The sequence below is a fragment of the Pipistrellus kuhlii genome, unplaced genomic scaffold (assembly GCF_014108245.1).
Source record: "Pipistrellus kuhlii isolate mPipKuh1 unplaced genomic scaffold, mPipKuh1.p scaffold_m20_p_16, whole genome shotgun sequence".
Taxonomy (NCBI): Eukaryota; Metazoa; Chordata; class Mammalia; order Chiroptera; family Vespertilionidae; genus Pipistrellus; species Pipistrellus kuhlii.
In genome coordinates, this window is record NW_023425471.1 from 9,524,269 (window position 1) to 9,541,323 (window position 17,055).

At 44.0% G+C, this 17,055-nt stretch overlaps 1 pseudogene; it reads left to right on the forward strand.

The window, feature by feature from the left end:
- The first annotated feature begins 15,076 nt into the window (after positions 1-15,076).
- Positions 15,077-15,529, forward strand: LOC118719851 (annotated as a pseudogene).
- The last annotated feature ends 1,526 nt before the right edge of the window (positions 15,530-17,055 follow it).

Below are 17,055 nucleotides of genomic sequence, written 5' to 3' on the forward strand. Positions count from 1 at the left end.
GGCTGGGCCACCACAGTCTGTCCTGCGAACACCATCGAGTGGGTGAGTCAAGCATGGAGGTGGGCTCACCCTGAGTTTCCTGCGCTTCTCTGAGGCACTGAGTTATTCAGACTGTCTGCTTTCTAGAGAGAACGGCACTGGGATTGGGCCTAAGCTGGCAACTGGACCTCCCTCTCAAAGTCCGGGGACGCCTTGGGGGATGTCTGACTACCTAAACAGCAGTCGGACATCCCCTGAGGGATGTAGCAGTGCGCCAAGCTGCAGGCGGCCAGAGAGGAACCTGAATTAGGGCCAGGTGCTGCACTGCTCACACTCATCCCGGCCCGCTGCAGCTCGGTAGTGCTACCACCCATGGCATCTGCACTCGCCAGCCGTGAGCCCGGCTTCTAGCTGAGTGGTGCTCCCCCTGTGGGAGCACACTGACCACCAGAGGGCAGCTCCTGCATTTAGTGTCTGACCCTGGTGGTCAGTGTGTGTCATAGTGACTGGTCGTTCAGGTCATTCTGCCATAATGTCACTTAGGCTTTTATTATATAGATGAGAGTAGGTTCCATTTAGATTTAGCATTATAACTAATACATTTAGTGTATCATGTTTCATCTTTTTGTTGTTGTTGTTAATCCTCACCCAAGGATATTTTTCCATTAATTTTCAGAGAAAGTGGAAGAGAAGGAGAAAGGAGAGACAGAGACAGAGAGAGAGAGATCGGCGTGAGAGAGACACATAGATCAGTTGCCTCCGCCATGCACCTGACCTGGATTGGGGATTAAAACCACAAATGAGGTTCATGCCCTTGACTGGGAATCAAACCGAAGACTTTAGTACATGGGCTGACACTCCAACCACTGTGCAAAACCAGCCAGGGCAGTTTATCTTTTTAAAAAAGGATTTTTTATTGATTTTGAAAGAGAGGGGAAGGGAGATAGAAATATAGATGTGAGAATGTAACATCGATCGGCTGCCTCCTGTATGCCCACCACTAGGGATCAAGCCTGAAACCTGGACATGTGCCCTGACTAGGAATGGAATGAGCAACCTTGTGATGCTCAGGATGATGATCCACCAACTGAGCAAGACTGGACACAGCCATCTTTTTCTTTGCCATTTGTTTTGCTTTATGATTTGTTTTCTGTCTTATAAGTATTTTCTTTGCTTGTATCTTCTTCTTTGCTTTGGAAGGTGTATATATATATATATATATATATATATATATATATATATATATATATTCTTTTAAAATTGTATGACCTTGAAGCATTCTGTGGATCTGGGGAAAGACACATACAAGCTTTTTAATAGCAATAAAGCTTTCAGAGATTACTAGGTCATGGTAAAGGGACACAGAATTCAATTTAAAGTTTCAGCTAGTCACAGTTAGAATCATTTGAGCATCAGTAAAGATAATTACATGGGTTATACACATCAAATAAGTTTTAATCCTTGAGTTCATATTACCAAAACAAACAAACAAACAAAATCCCAGTTTGCCTGGCTGGTATGGTTGAGAATCGACTTATGAACCAGAAGGTCACAGTTCAATTCCCAGTCAGGGCACATGCCTGGGTTGTGGGCTCCATCCCCAGTGAGGGATGGAGCGTGCAGGAGGGCACCAATCAGTCTTCCTCATCATTGATGTTTGTATCTCTCTCCTCCCTTCTTCTCCCTGAAATCAATAAAAACATATTTTTAAAAATACTACCTTTCTTTAAAAAATACTTTTTTCTCCTATAGAGGAGTTTATGGCACCAGCTGTATTTATATATATATATTTTTTAATATATTTTATTGATGTCAGAGAGGAAGGGAGAGGGACAAAGAGAAAACATCAACGATGAGAGAGAATCATTGATTGGCTGCCTCCTGCATGTCCCACACTGGGGATCAAGCCCAAAACCCGGGTATATGCCCTGACCAGGAATTAAACCATGACCTCCTGGTTTATAGGTGGATGCTCAACCACTGAACCACACCAGCTCAGGCAATATATATCTATATCTATTGTATATCTATATCTATATCTATATCTATATCTATATCTATATCTATATATTTCAAAGAGTAAAGAAGAGGAAGAGACAGAAACATCAGTGATGAGAGAGAACCATTGACCGGCTGCCTCCTGCACTCCTCCTACTGAGGATTGAGCCTGAAACCTGGGCATGTGCCCTTGATCAGAATCGAACCCTGGACTCTTCAGTTCATGGGCCAAAGCTCTATCCACTGAGCCAAACCAGTTAGGAGGCACCAGCTCTATTTAGAAAACTGGTAACAAATATTCAAGCTGAACAACAATTTTCAAAGCATTCATTCTGAAAGCTGATGTGGCAGGAGTCTGAACCCAAATGGCCTCTGCTGCCTGGGAGCAGAGTGGGGAGGGACGCTGGTCGGACTGCCTTGGTTTGCACTCTGACCGCCTCAGTTTACATGGATGTGTGACCTTGGGCAAAGGTCTCCACCTCTAACCTTACTGCCAGCATCTGCACAGCGGGGCTACTCCTAGACCCCCCTCCCCATGTGTGCCCTTGGTGCTTGTTGGCCAAGCTTCTCTTTGATTCGCTTACTTTTCTCGCTCCGCCCTTTTCATTCTGGGGGGATTTCGAATCACAGGACCCGCAGCCCCTGGCCAGTTCTCTCACCCCGTTCCCTTGGCCACTGTGATGGATCCCAGGGCGAGCACAAGGCAAAAAGAGACCTTCTCTGGTGAAACCAGGACAGACTCCCTCTCTCCTGGTGTCACTGAGCTCTGATAAGTGAGCAGGAGCTGCTGGGCTGTCTGGAGGCAGCCCGTGGGCCCCCGGGAGGAATGAGAGTGAGGCAGCTGGAGAGCAAAGGGATCCCAACAGCATAGCTGGAGTTCCTGACTCTGGTCACCTAAAGGCCAGCACCACCCTGGTCTGGAATGTATGAAGGCCACAGGAGAGAAGTCACGCAGGGCACCAAGGGCGCAGAACAAATGATGTTTTCTCCTGTCCTGAGGGTCCCAGGCCCTTTGCTTTTGGAGCTAAAACGTATTGCCGTGTGTGTGTGTGTGAGATTAGATAATCCTCCCTGAAATGGGGCAAGTTCCTTCCTTCAGTCTACACGTGGAGATCGCCCTTAAACTCAGAAAAACCTAAAAGATCTTTCATGTCCTGGCCGGCTAGCTCAGTTGGTTAGAGCAGTGGTTGGCAAACTCATTAGTCAGCAGAGCCAAATATCAACACAATAATTGAAATTCTTTTGAGAGCCAAATTTTTTAAGCATATACAGGTAGGTACATTGTTATTAACTTAATTAGGGTACTCCTAAGCTGGCCTTTGCTAAAAACTCAAGGGGCCAAAGAGCCACATGTGGCTCATGAGCCGCAGTTTGCCGACCACTGGTTAGAGCGTTGTCCCAGTATGTCATGGTTGCTGGTTTGATTCCCGGTCAGGGCACACACAAGGATCAACCAGTGAATATATAAGTGGAACAACAAATCTCTCTTCTCTCTCTCTCTCTCTCTCTCTCTCTCTCTCTCTCTCTCTCTCTCTCTCTCCTCCCTCTCACCAATAAATGAACATTAAAAAAAATAAAATAAAACATCTTTCATCATGTATGTCTTGGCCAGGAACATCACGCACCTGTGATTTGTTGATCATTGTCCCCGTGTCCACGTTCTCCTCCTTCTCCTCCACATCTGAGCACCAGTTCCCAGGGGCATGGACGTGGGTGATGCAGTATCCATGCCACGAGCTGTTGCTGCTGGGCCACACCGTGCCCACGGGAGGACTCTAGCCACTGGCTGCCACAGGTCCGGCCCCAAAGGGTTCCTGCCTTGTCCTTGGCCCACTGTCTTCCTAGTGGCAGGGTCTGCGCTGCAGGATTCCCCAGTGACAGACTTCAGAGTGAGGACCCCAGAGAGCCCTGCTCCCTCCGCGGCGCCCTGGAGCTCGTGGGAAATGCAGGCTCTCAGGCCCCGTCCTCATCAGGAGCCTTTTCACGTCCCCAGGGCTTTCTGGCCCATAAAGTTTGAGAAGCTCTGCTCCAGAGCACAGGATCAGTTTGAGCCTTTTGTTCATAATCCATTTTTGGATCTTCTCACGGTCATTCTTTTCAGCAAAAATCTTCCCAAAATGACCAGACCAGATCATGTAATGCTCTGACACTTGAGTACTTACTTAATTTTTATGTGAATTTCCCCTGAATATAATGACCATAAAGTGGGGGTTCCATTGTGGGGGTACCAGGGACTCATATAGAAACCTTAAGTCTACTTGCTCTTGCTGTGTCCTCAGCTCGCAAGAATTCCAGAATGTGCTATAGTTGTGTCCACCAGCTTGTTTTGTTCTCTCCATAAAAGCTCAATAATTTGAACACTTCCTACTGAACTTATAAACTTAACTCAATTTGTTTCCAGTCACTAACCCTGATATATATTCCTTCTCCATTATTGGATTGACATTTCCCACTCCAAAATAACCAAATATTAATGGATAACATTGCTTACCATGCACTGTTGACATGGTTAATCTGATATAATTCTCACCAGAACTCCATGATGTCAGAATGTACCCATTGTCAGATGAGAAAGCTCAGACTGGAGTACGTATTTTCCGGCATATAAGACGACCCCCTAATTTTACAGTTAAAACATAGGTTTAGGCCTATATGCGCTGTAGTTGGGATTTTTCTTTTTTTTAGGTGACTTGGCATTTTCATGGCAAAATATCATTTGTACTATGATGGGGACACAGAGATTCAGTATGCTATTTGGTCTACTTTTGTGTCTTTTAAAGGGAACATAATCAAATAAAACCCAAGTAAATACTATCTGTAATAGTGGATACTGTCAGTTCGGACCTCTCGCATGAGATTCATCCAGATTCATATCCAGTGATATTTTTCACTTCTTCACGCTTAAACACCTCACAGGTATCTGAGACCTAAAGAGCCTGAACCTGTCGAAACCGGTTTGGCTCAGTGGATAGAGCGTCGGCCTGCGTACTGAAGGGTCCTGGGTTTGATTCCAGTCAAGGGAATGTACCTTGGTTGCGGGCATATCCCCAGTGGGGCGTGTGCAAGAGGCAGCTGATGGATGACTCTCTCTCATCGATGTTTCTAGCTCTCTATCTCTCTCCCTTCCTCTCTGTACAAAATTAATAAAATATATTTTAAAAAAATAAAGAGCCTGAACCTGTGCTCCCACTGGTCCCTTCCCAAACCACTCTTCTACCCATTTTTTCCATCATGATTAATGCCAATAGGCCCCGTGTTTACAGTGCACCCTGGAGTTGTTACGGGCCATCCATTCTCCTATACCATCCAATTCATTCCCAAGCTCTGCCAGTGGTAGCCTCCAGGGCACATCCTAAATCCCTTCACTTCTCTGTCTGCAGTGTCAGCCACCACTACCGTCTAAATTAGGGGTGTCGAACTCAATCAGAGAAGGGGCCAAAATCTAAAATCCAGCCTAAATCGCGGGCCGAATGCTTTACTGAACAGTCATAAACTGTCATTGTGATGGAAACACAGCGGAGTGCAGTGATGACAGCGCGGTGCGGGCCACATTGCAAGGCCTGGCGGGACGGATTTGGCCCGAGGGCCTTGTGTTTGACACATGTGGTCTAAATCGTCATCACCCTTCATACTCCCTGGCCCCTCAGTCAGCTTTCCTCCTTACCCTGATTCAAGGACCAGATGACCTTTTAAGACATACATCACATCAGCCGCCTACCTAGAAGCCTTCAGGAACTTCCCACTTCCCTTACAGGCGTCCTCAAACTTTTTAAAGTGGGGGCCAGATCACGGTCCCTCAGAGAGCTGGAGGGCCGGACTATATGAACTACTAATTCCTACTGTAACACCTCGGCTGCGCTCACTGCCCAAAAAACCTGGCGGGCCGGATCAGACTCCTCTGCGGGCCGCATGTGGCCCACGGGCCATAGTTTGAAGACCCCTGCCTTAGAATGAAATACTACCTCCTCACCCAGCCTTAGCCCTGTGAGGTATGGCCATAGTGGCTCCCATTACACACCTTGCACCACATTCCTCACCTCCCTCACGTCACCAGAGGCCCTGGGCCTCTTTCAGTCTCTGCTGCACATGCTTTTCACACCCCTGTCCACTCTCTATAATCTCTTTTCTCCCACTCACCCTCTCTCTTTCCAGCTATCTGTTCTTTACAGAGACCTTCCCTAATCACCCAATCAGAACTGGCTTCTCCTACACAGGCAATCCTTATAGAGCCAGTTTTCAGTTGAGGCAACCATCAAGATTTGCAATTATATTAACTAGAGGCCCAGTGCATGAAATTTGTGCACTTGTGGGGTCCCTCAGCCTGGTCTGTGCCCTCTCATAGTTCAGGAGCCATTGGGGGATGTCCAGCTGCCAGTTTACGCCTGCTCCCAGTAGTCCGATATCCTTAGCGCTCCCGCATTGAGCATCTGCCCACTGGTGATCAGTGTGCATCATAGCAACTGGCTGTTCCGTTTAGTCACTTTGCATATGGGACTTTTATTATATAAGATTTGTGTTTAAGGGTTTGACTGCCTCTTATACTCTGAGGATAATGTGCAAGCCTTTAGATCCAGCACCTAGCACATGACTAGCACATAGTAGGTGTTCATGAAGCATGTGGTGAAGAACTGAATCTGTCCTTTTCACCTGCACTCCGGGAAACACCTCAAGGACACCTTTCACACTGGCAGGTGAATTTTCTACGCCATCTCTACTGCCTATGGATTTTAATTCTGCTGCTGCCTTTGGAATGTTCTTAGTCTTTCTTTGAGTCAAGTACCTTTTACACTTTTGCTCTTTTTCTACCTATGATCTTTTGCTTCTCCTGCAATCTTTTGAAGATGCCTAACAATTTGACTTTTTCTCCTGGCTCTGAAAGCACATAATTTCCCACAAGTTTATTTCCTTTTCCCCAAGTCTTCCATTTCTTTGATCATAGTCTTTGTTTGTAGATCCCAATTTGTTTTTTGTCTTAATTCATACACAAACAAGGAAAGACCCTTCCAGACTCAGTGTGTCAACAGAACATGTGCATTGCCTTTCATCCCAACTTCTATCCATCTGGGTAGTAGTGTCACCCCTTTCATAAGTCTGCAACTGGAAAGGAGGTGAGTTGTTGGGCACAACTTCCAGTCTACATTTTAGTTTCTAATGGGTTGTCTGTTATTGTACCTTTTTGTACTCTGGTGGTTATCAACCTCCTCACGTTGTCTACTCTGGTACTGGAAGCCAATGGCAGTGAAATAGCTCTTCCTATGTCTGCGGTCACAGTGGATGAGTAATGGGGAGGATATACACTACACCTCGGCCAGTCAGCCCCTACTTCCTGCCTACTTGATTACTGTGGTCCTTTTTCAATGTAAAAAGACAATGAGTACACTTGCGGGGGGGGGGGGGGGCAATGAGGGCTGCTGGCGAGAAGGGGGGACTGCGAGGTTTCAAGAAAAGGGGAAAACACAAGAATAAATCTGCCTCCTCATATATCTTGGGATCAAGAGAGACGCATACCCAGTCCTCAGGCTAGTAAAGGCCTGAATCTCTGAGTCAGGATTCGGTGGGTGGAGCAAAAGCAGTGTATATTTTAAAAAATATTTCTCTAGCTGCTTTCTTTCATGAGGAAAGCCTGAATATTACATAAGGTGAAAAAGTGCGGGTCTATTTTACTCAAACTCCATTTGCCTTAAGATTATTTACAAGGCTGTTCACAATTTTATATTATGCTGCCTGTCAATCTTTCATTATTTTTAATGGGTTTTTGTTCTTTTCCTGTAAGGTCATGGGATATTTTAGTGACAAGCTGTGAAGTTACACTGGAAGACTGTAAGATCCAATTTTTCTTATCCTCTTTCAACAAAGAAATCTGCAGATCCACAGAATATTCATGAATGATTTTGATTTATTTATTTATTTATTTTGCTTAACATCTGCTCCCATAGCTCTGTCAGTGAGGAATTCATCATTCTCAAAGCATTCCATATGCTTTTCCACTCTGCATTTACCCATGCAATTTCCCCTGGCACAAATCCTCTTCATTTTTTGGCCTCTAGTAACTCAAGAACAGGATGTTTCCATCCTCCTCTTGTTTTGAGCCTGAGGACACTGTGACTCCATGTTTGTGAGTAAAAACACCCTAATCAGAATCATGCCAGCATGGCTGAAATTTTACAAAGAACATATTTTCCTGAGCAAATTCAAATCAATTTAATCCCTTGATATCAAATTCCTCTATAATCTAGATTAAATGTTTCTAGTATTTTTATTGGCTTTTATTTTATTGAAATTATTTTTGTTTGCTTTTATAATTTTTATTTTTTTAACATATTTATTTATTTTAATATATTTTATTGATTTTTTACAGAGAGGAAGGGAGAGAGATAGAGAGCTAGAAACATCGATGAGAGAGAAACATCGACCAGCTGCCTCTTGCAAACCCCCTACCCGGGATGTGCCGGCAACCAATGTACATGCCCTTGACAGGAATCGAACCTGGGACCTTTCAGTCCGCAGACCGACGCTCTACCACTGAGCCAAACCGGTTTTGGCTTTAACATATTTTATTGATTTTTTACAGAGAGGAAGGGAGTTAGAGAGTCAGAAACATCGAGAGAGAAACATTGATCAGTAGCCTCCTGCACACCACCCACCAGGGATGTGCCCGCAACCAAGGTACATGACCTTGACCAGAATCAAACCCAGGACCCTTGAGTCTGCAGGCCAATACTCTATCCACTGAGCCAAACTGGTTTTGGCCAATTTTTATTTTTCACTTTCAGTATTATTTTGTATTAGTTTTCGGAGTACAGCATAGTGATTACACAATCCTATGCTTTACACAGTGTTCCCACTAATATTGCCAGAAGCCAACAGAACCCATACATAATTATTGCAATATTATCTATATATATAAAAGCATAATATGCAAATAGACCAGACAGCAGCATCAATCAGCTATGACTTGCACTGACCACCAGGAGGCAGACGCTCAACACAGGAGCTGCCCCCAGCCCCCAATCACCTTGCCGGTCATTCCACATACGAGGGCAACCAGTGGCTGCAGTGGCAGGGGGCAGGGCCAGCTGCCGGCAGCTAGGGATGATCGGCCCTGATTGCAGGCCAGGCTTTGGATACTACCTATGCACAAATTTCGTGCTCTAGGCCTCTAGTTGATTATATTTCCTATGTTGTACTTTATATCAATGTAACTATTCTTACTATTCCTGTGGAGGCATTAAGAATTATTGAAATGATTTTCATCTGAAAATGTTAATTCATAAAAATATCACTATGAAAACTTGTTTTAAATTTTATTTAAAAAATGTTAACCTCTTATAAGTGAGTGTACTTTTATGGCCATTATGTGTACCAATTTCATGTGATGCAAATTTTGTGGGCCTATATTTTTGGGAGAATGAAAGGGAAGAAGGGAGGAGAGAGACAGAGAGAGACGGTGATGGAGACGGAGAGGGAGAGGGAGAGGGAGAGGGAGAGGGAGAGGAAGAGGGAGAGGAGGGAGAGGTAGAGAGAGCGAGAGAAACATCAATGTAAGAGAGACATATCAACTGGTTGCCTCCTGAACATGTTCAGAGCCGGAGATCAAACCTGCAACTGAGGTACATGCCCTTGACTGGGAATTGAATCCATGACCCTTCGATAGTTTTGAGTCAACAACAAATGTAGCAGGTAGCGGTGGTGGCCCACCCATGCCCCACTGACACTCACTCTTCAGTACACAATGGTGGTTTTGGCTTCTGAATGCAAAAACCTGCAACTCCCGCCCCAATCCTGGACTGTCAGACTAGTCACCCAGAAATGCTGGGAGCTAATGTTCCCATGATAGATGGCAGTTGGAGGATAAATACTCCAGCTTCCTCATCCTCTGGTGGGATTACTCTGAGGTATGTTCTATATCTTTTCGCCCCAGTTGTCTGTGGAAAAGAGATTGAACCCATTCGCCCCCAGTAGAAAACTGCTTGGTGAAGTACCTTTACTGGCTCATCCCAGTACCCCAGTCCCTGCTGATGCTTTCTGGAATGACCTCTCAAATAACTTAAATTCTCAAATGGCCTAAATAGACACTTCTCCAAAGAGGATATGCAGATGGCCAATAAACAAGAAAATATAAATGCTCATCACCAATCATCAGAGAGATGCAAATTAAAACTATAGCCTGGCTGGTGTGGCTCAGTGGTTGAGCGTTGATCCATGAACCAGGAGATCACGGTTCGATTCCTGGTCAGGGCATATGCCAGGTTTTGGGCTTGATCCCCAGTAGGGGAGTGTATAGGAGGCAACTGATCAATGGATCAATGATCCTCTCATCACTGATGTTTCTCTCTCCCTCTCTCTCTCCCCCCCACCCCTTCCTCTCTGGAATCAATTTTTTTAAAAAGGTAAAAAGATTAGCCAAAGAACATATATGCCTAGCCTATGGACAAAGACAACAGTGTGAAGACTAGGGGGGCAGTGGAGGGTGAGTAGAGGTGGGCAAAACAGAAGGGGGGATGGGAGGCATCAGTAATAATGTGAACAACAAATAAAAAATAAATATAAGTAAAAAAATTACACTTTCATTCTCATTTTGGAGTCAACTTCCAGGGAGCCCGAGACAAGTTTAATTGTATAAAGTTTTTGCCATTGTCAGTTTTACTGTTGTTTTTATGGAGTCTAAATTTTCCATGGTTTGTATTTTACATACATTTTTAATGAGCTAAAATAGGTCTCCACCTATTTTTTTCATTCATAAAAAGTTTTACTAGGTGCTGTTTTATGTTGCTTATTTCCACCAGTGCTAGAACACGCTTGAATGGAAGACAGATTAGACCTGTGTGCATGCCTGGGTCAGCACTTCCTGCGTTTTTTTTTGTACATCCTTTCTTGAAAACCCTTTTCTATAGAGAAATCCTGCTTAATGTCCATGACCAAGTAGAAATGCCAATTCTCCCACGAACCTTTTCCTGATTGTCATCAATGGTAATTGTAACTTTCAGAGCTCCGCAGCACCCTGCTTTTTCCTCTCTCACCTTCTTTACTTTTATTTCTTGCTTTCAGTGATTTTTAGTTACTTATGATTCCTCATTAGATTGAGAGCAGAGGGGTCTTTTTTTTTTTCCACTACCAGCTAACTTCACTCCCACTAGTACCCAAGGCAGGTATTCAATAAAAGTTTGAACGCACGTTTCCGGCAGGCGTCTTCAAACTACGGCCCGCGGGCCACATGCGGCCCGCAGAGGAGTCTGATCCGGCCGCCAGGTTTTTTGGGCAGTGAGCGCAGCCGAGGTGTTACAGTAGGAATTAGTAGTTCATATAGTCCGGCCCTCCAGCTCTCTGAGGGACCGTGATCTGGCCCCCACTTTAAAAAGTTTGAGGACCCCTGCATTAAAGAAACCTCTCATAGCCCAGGTCTAAGGAGAATGCTGTTAACTTTTGAATAGGGATCTTTTTGACCCTGTAATGTGTACCATACCTTTCTCAATGTCTTTATCAGCTGTGCCTATCTCTTAAATATGTGATTCTTAAATCATTTTGCTCCATCAGAATAATTCCCACCCCTTTGTTTTCTCTAAATTGTTTCATTCGCTCTCCACATTTAATGGAATTTGTATGATTTTTAAAATTGACCCAATATTAAAGATACTTAGTTTGGGATAGTATGGTCAAGTGTGGCACATATAGTTGACGAGGAATCCTCCCAAATCCATAATAAAACACTAGAATACCATTGAAAAATGCAGAAATGACACAAACAGGAATTCATAGAACATATTGACAAATCAACATAAAAAATTACTCAACACTAAAATCAAACAAATAAAAATGAAAATACAACTTTGGATTGGGTGTGGTGACAATTTAGACTCAATGCTGATGTGGGTCTAATATTATACAACTTCCCTGAAGCTTAAACTAGCAGTATCTGTCATGGACTTTAAAATGAACGAACTACTTTAAAAATGTAGTTATGCCCACAGTAGGACTATGTTTAATTATGATGTAGCCATATGAAACACTTAGCAATCATTCAAGGTATTATTTTCAGCCCTGGCTGGTGTGGCTCTTGGTTGGGTGTTGTCCTGTGCACTGAAAGGTTGCCAGTTCAGTTGTGGGCTTGATTATCGGTTGTTTAGGTGCATGTGGGAAGCAACCAATTGATGTCTCTCTCTCACATAAATGTTTCCCTCCCTCCTTCCCTTCCACTCTCTAAAAATCAATGGGAAAAATATCCTCAAATGATTAACAAAAAAAATCAATAAAAATACTTTTTTTAAAAGTGAATCACAATCAATTCACTTTTATATTTTCTCAAAGAAATTGAAATGACTTGTGAAATACAGGATACAAAACTATAAATATTCTGCTCTCCATAACACTCTGATCCCTCTTAGACAGTTTTCTATTATATTTAGTCCTTATTTTTCTGGGTATGGATCACATTTTCCTATTTCTTTGCTTGTCTCAATTTTTTTTTAAAATGACATTTTTGCTACTATATTGTAGCAAGTCTAGATTCTGTGTGGTTTTTGCTGTTTTTTGGTGTGGTATGCTTGCTTAGTGATTTTCCTGGAGGAATTCTGTGCAGTTTATTCTCCACTCACTTCCTTTCTCCCCCACCCTAGTGGATGGCCACTGATATCTCTCTCATCAGCTTGTTTTCAAAAATTCCAAGGCAACAACCGAGTCAGCATAGCTTAGTGGTCAGCCAGTGATTGGTCAGAAGCTATACATAACACCTTGAAGCAGTAAGCTTCCTTCTGCCCTTTGCTGATAAAGAAAGCTACGTGACCTGGGGAATGAATTCAAAGTTCAGTTTCCAAGCCTATTCCTGATGTTATGTGTTTGCAAGGCCTCACGTCCAGCCAGGGGCAAGTACCTTACTATGGCCCAAGTCTTAGCTCTTATGCTTCCCTGTACGTGCACAGCCTTGTCCATGAGCACATACTTCTGGACCCCCAGGGGTAAAGTAGGCTATCTCATTCCCACTTCTGGGGGGGGAAAAGTGCGTCTTATGGTCCGAAAAATACGGTATTTTATTTGACCCAATATATCCAAAATATCACTTGGACATGTGACCAATATAAAAATTACTAAGAAGGTAATATACATGTTTTTTGTCACTGTTCTTTGAAATCTCAATTCCGACTTGTCAAATTTCTGGCTGGTCTGCCAATCTATTACTAAACACATCACTATTTTTTTAATACCCTTGACCGGAATAGAACCGGGACCCTTCAGTCCGCAGGCTGACGCTCTATTCACTGAGCCAATCCAGCTAGGGCCACAATCACTATTGATGCCTCAAGCTAGCTGCAATGTCACCATAGTGACCTATGGGATTCTCCACACTCCACTCCAAATACAGACAGATCCCTGCAATAGTCCTGGAAGAACTTCCGTGCCACAGAGCAGGGGAAGGAGAGTTGGGATGGGAAAAGCCCCAAGCAAAAATCAGAGACTCCCATGGTTCTTATTGAGGTACTAAAGGCCTGGTGCACAAACTCGTGCATGGGTGGGGTCCCTCAGCCTGGCGGGGGACTGGGGCTGATGGAGGTTGGCCAGCCAGAGAGGGACTGCAAGAGGTTGGCCAGCCAGGGAGGACCACAGGAAGGGCTCCAGGACATGTCTGACCCTCTTGCCCAGTCCCACTCAGCTGGACCCCAACAGCAAGCTAACCTACCAGTGGGAGCGCCTGCCCCCTGGCGGTCAGTGTGCATCTTAGCAACTGGTCGACCAGTCAACCAATTGGTTGGACACTTAGCATATTATTTTTATTATATAAGGTAGTGCATTTTCTTAAATGCTGCTCAATTTGTATGCCTATGGTCAATTTTCAGTTTATATTTTTTTACAAGTTTGCTCAGTTTTATCATTACTTTTTAGGGAGAGGATTTGCTGGAAGTTGTGGCCATTTTGCAAGTCCTGCTCCGCTCCTTAAACTATAGAAGTTGTACAAATAATTGTATAAATTCATCCAACTCCTGAGAAGGTGGTACGTTCTTTGGTATGTGAAAACCCCAGGGTAATGTCAACTTGGCTAAATGTTGACTTCAGCCTGGAAACTAACTGGCCCTACAGGAGGCAGTCCTATTTTGTAGACAAGAGTATCTGAATGAGTGGTCCTTCTTTTCTTTTACTTACTCCTTAGCCTGGCTTTTTCAAGAACATTCTTGGATCATATATACTGAGTGGGCAATTACGATCTCTAAACGCATAATAATCTGGCCACTCAGAGTGTGTGTGTGTGTATTAAAGGCCCGGTGCATGAATTCGTGCATGGGTGGGATCCGGCCAGCCTGGCCAGGGGGAGAGGACATGGGTGGTTGTCGAACTCCTGGAGGGGACAATTTGCATATTAGCCTTTTATTATATAGAATATACACTGAGTGGCCAGATTATTATGTGTTCAGAGATCATAATAATCTGGCCACTCAATGTATATTCAATGTCAAAAAGAGCTCAGTGGTCACATGTTTGGTTTACACTGAGCTAAACATCAAAATAAATTAACATCAGGATTTCTAAGAGACTTCAATAAGCTATTTGTTGAGATTCTGTAAGAAAAATAAATTTTATGTAGTGTTTAAAATTACTGTGACCACTGAACATTTTTTTGTCATAGAGCATTCCATGGGATTAATGATTTGCTTTTGGCCTATTTCACTTGAAAATTTCAGCCTGGTTCAGAAACACTGAGATGTTGAGGGAAGAAGGATCTGTTGACCACTGGGATAGCTGTATGCATCAGCCTTCCAGATGGGGGAGCAGTGGCAGTAAAAACGAGCAGAGGGAATTCCTCAGGGAGGTCAATGTTGGCAGGCAATCAAGCTCTCTAATACAGCTGCCCCTCCTCACCAGAAGCATTTCATTGGTGACCTTCCAAGTTTCTGGGTTCTATTTTTATTAAGGAGGATTTGCCATGTGCCAGACGGAAAATCAAGATAAAAAGACACAGTATCTGCCCTCAAAGAGTACAGTGAAAGGTGGGATAGAGAAATCAAGTGTCAGAGGAGGCAGGGGTCTAAGTATCCACAAGGCACTATGGTAAGATCAAGGGCATCATTAATCTGGCCCAGAGGTTTAAGGAAGACTTGATCAAGTCTCTTCCTCAGCATTGCCTATGAAGGCAGCAGCCATCTCCTACTCGGCACCATGGCTGCCCTCAGACCACTCATGAAACCCAAGACAGTAAAAAAGAGGGCCAAGAAGTTCATCAGGCACCAGTCAGTCCAATAAGTCAAAATTAAGCGGAACTGGTGGAAACCCAGAGGCACTGACAACAGGGTGCGCTTAAGATTCAAGGGCCAGCTCTTGATGCCCAACAGTGGCTATGGGGGCAACAAGAACACAAGGCACATGCTGCCCAGTGGCTTTCGGAAATTTCTGGTCCACAACATACACAACAGCTTGGAGTGCTGCTTGATGTGCAACAAATCTCACTGTGCTGAGATTGCTCACAACATCTCCCCGAAGAACCACGAAGCCACTGTGGAAAGCGCAGCCCAGTTGGCCATCAGTCACCAATCGCAACACCAGGCTGCATAGTGAAGAAAATGAATAGCTGGTTCTTGAAGGCCAAGAAAGGCTAGGCCAGGAAAGGAAGAGGGGAAGGGCACAAAGACAGAAAAGCTAGAGAGGATGTGGTGTATTCAGGGAACTCCAAGGAGCTTGCATCGCTAGAATATGGGATAAAAAAGACTGAATAGGTACAAAGAGAGTAAAACATGAAGGACCTTTTGTGGCAGGCTAGAAAGTTTGGATCTTATTCTCAAAATTAAGGGCGCTTATTAAAGGCTGCTGAATCCCAGAATCTGATTTATGTTTTGAAAGCTCCCTCTGGTTTGGCTCAGTGGATAGAGCATCAGCCTGAGGACTGAATGGTCCCGAGTTGGATTCCGGTCAAGGGCATGTACCTTAGTTGTGGGCACATTCCCAGTAGGTGGTGTGCAGGAGGCAGCTGATCGATGTTTCTCTCTCAACATCATTTCTGGCTCTCTAGCCCTCTCCTTTCCTCTCTGTAAAAATCAATAAAATATACATTTAAATAAATAAATAAATAAATAAAGCTCCCTCTAGCAGCAGTGGAGAAAATGAAATGTGGAGGAAGAAGATCAGAAAGCAAGTTCCCAGAGGCCAGCAAGAATGACAAGGACCTGAATGAGGGAAGTATGAATGGACAGGGGATGGCAAGTAAGGGCTTAAACTGATAGAACTGGATGAACCACGATGTTGGGGTGAAGGGGGAAAAAGGCATTAGTACACAATTGCCAGGTTTTCAACTTAAATAGTCCCAGACAATGGTAAAACCACATCATTATACAGGAAATACAGGACAAGGGGGAGGGGTTTTGGAAGGAGATGATGATTTCAGGTTTACACTTGTTCAGTTTGAAATTCCAATAAAACATGTGGGAAATGTTCGATGGTTGGAACTCTGAGTTGAGAAATAAAAGATTTGGCAGGTAGCAGAGTAAAAGTTGTAAGTGAAAAGCTAATTGGGGGATAAAGACAAATATGAAATACCTTAATCAATAAAGAAATTTAACTCCCTCTTTCAGATGCTTATAGCATCTGCCTGGAACTCACATGGAGTTTGTCACATGCTGCAATAAATATTTAGAACTCCGTGCCTATCGTGTAAAAAACGTGTCATGCTAGATATGAGGGTACAAAGAGGAATAAAAAAGGTCCTTTCTTCCAAAGAGACTATGATCTAGGTGTGGAGAATGAATTATACCCAGCTATTATGCAAAATGAAATAAGAACTATAAATGTATTGAGTGTAGAAGAAGCAATTAATTCAATGGGAGAGAACAGGTTGCAAGAGGGGAGGAAAGCATTTGAGTTGGGCTTTGAAAAAGAAGTGCATTTTGGAAGCAGGGGAAGGGAAAGAAAGCAAGTAATTTGAGACTGGAAATTCACACACAAAGATCCCAACATAATGGAGTGCATGTAGGAAGTGAGGGGGGGGGGGAAAGGGGGGAGACCCGGAGAGGTAGCGTGGGGCCAGGATCCAGGGAATCCTGCTGAGGTGTCTCCGGAGGCCATTTAAAGGAGGCACACGCTGGCCTATGAAAATCCAAGTGC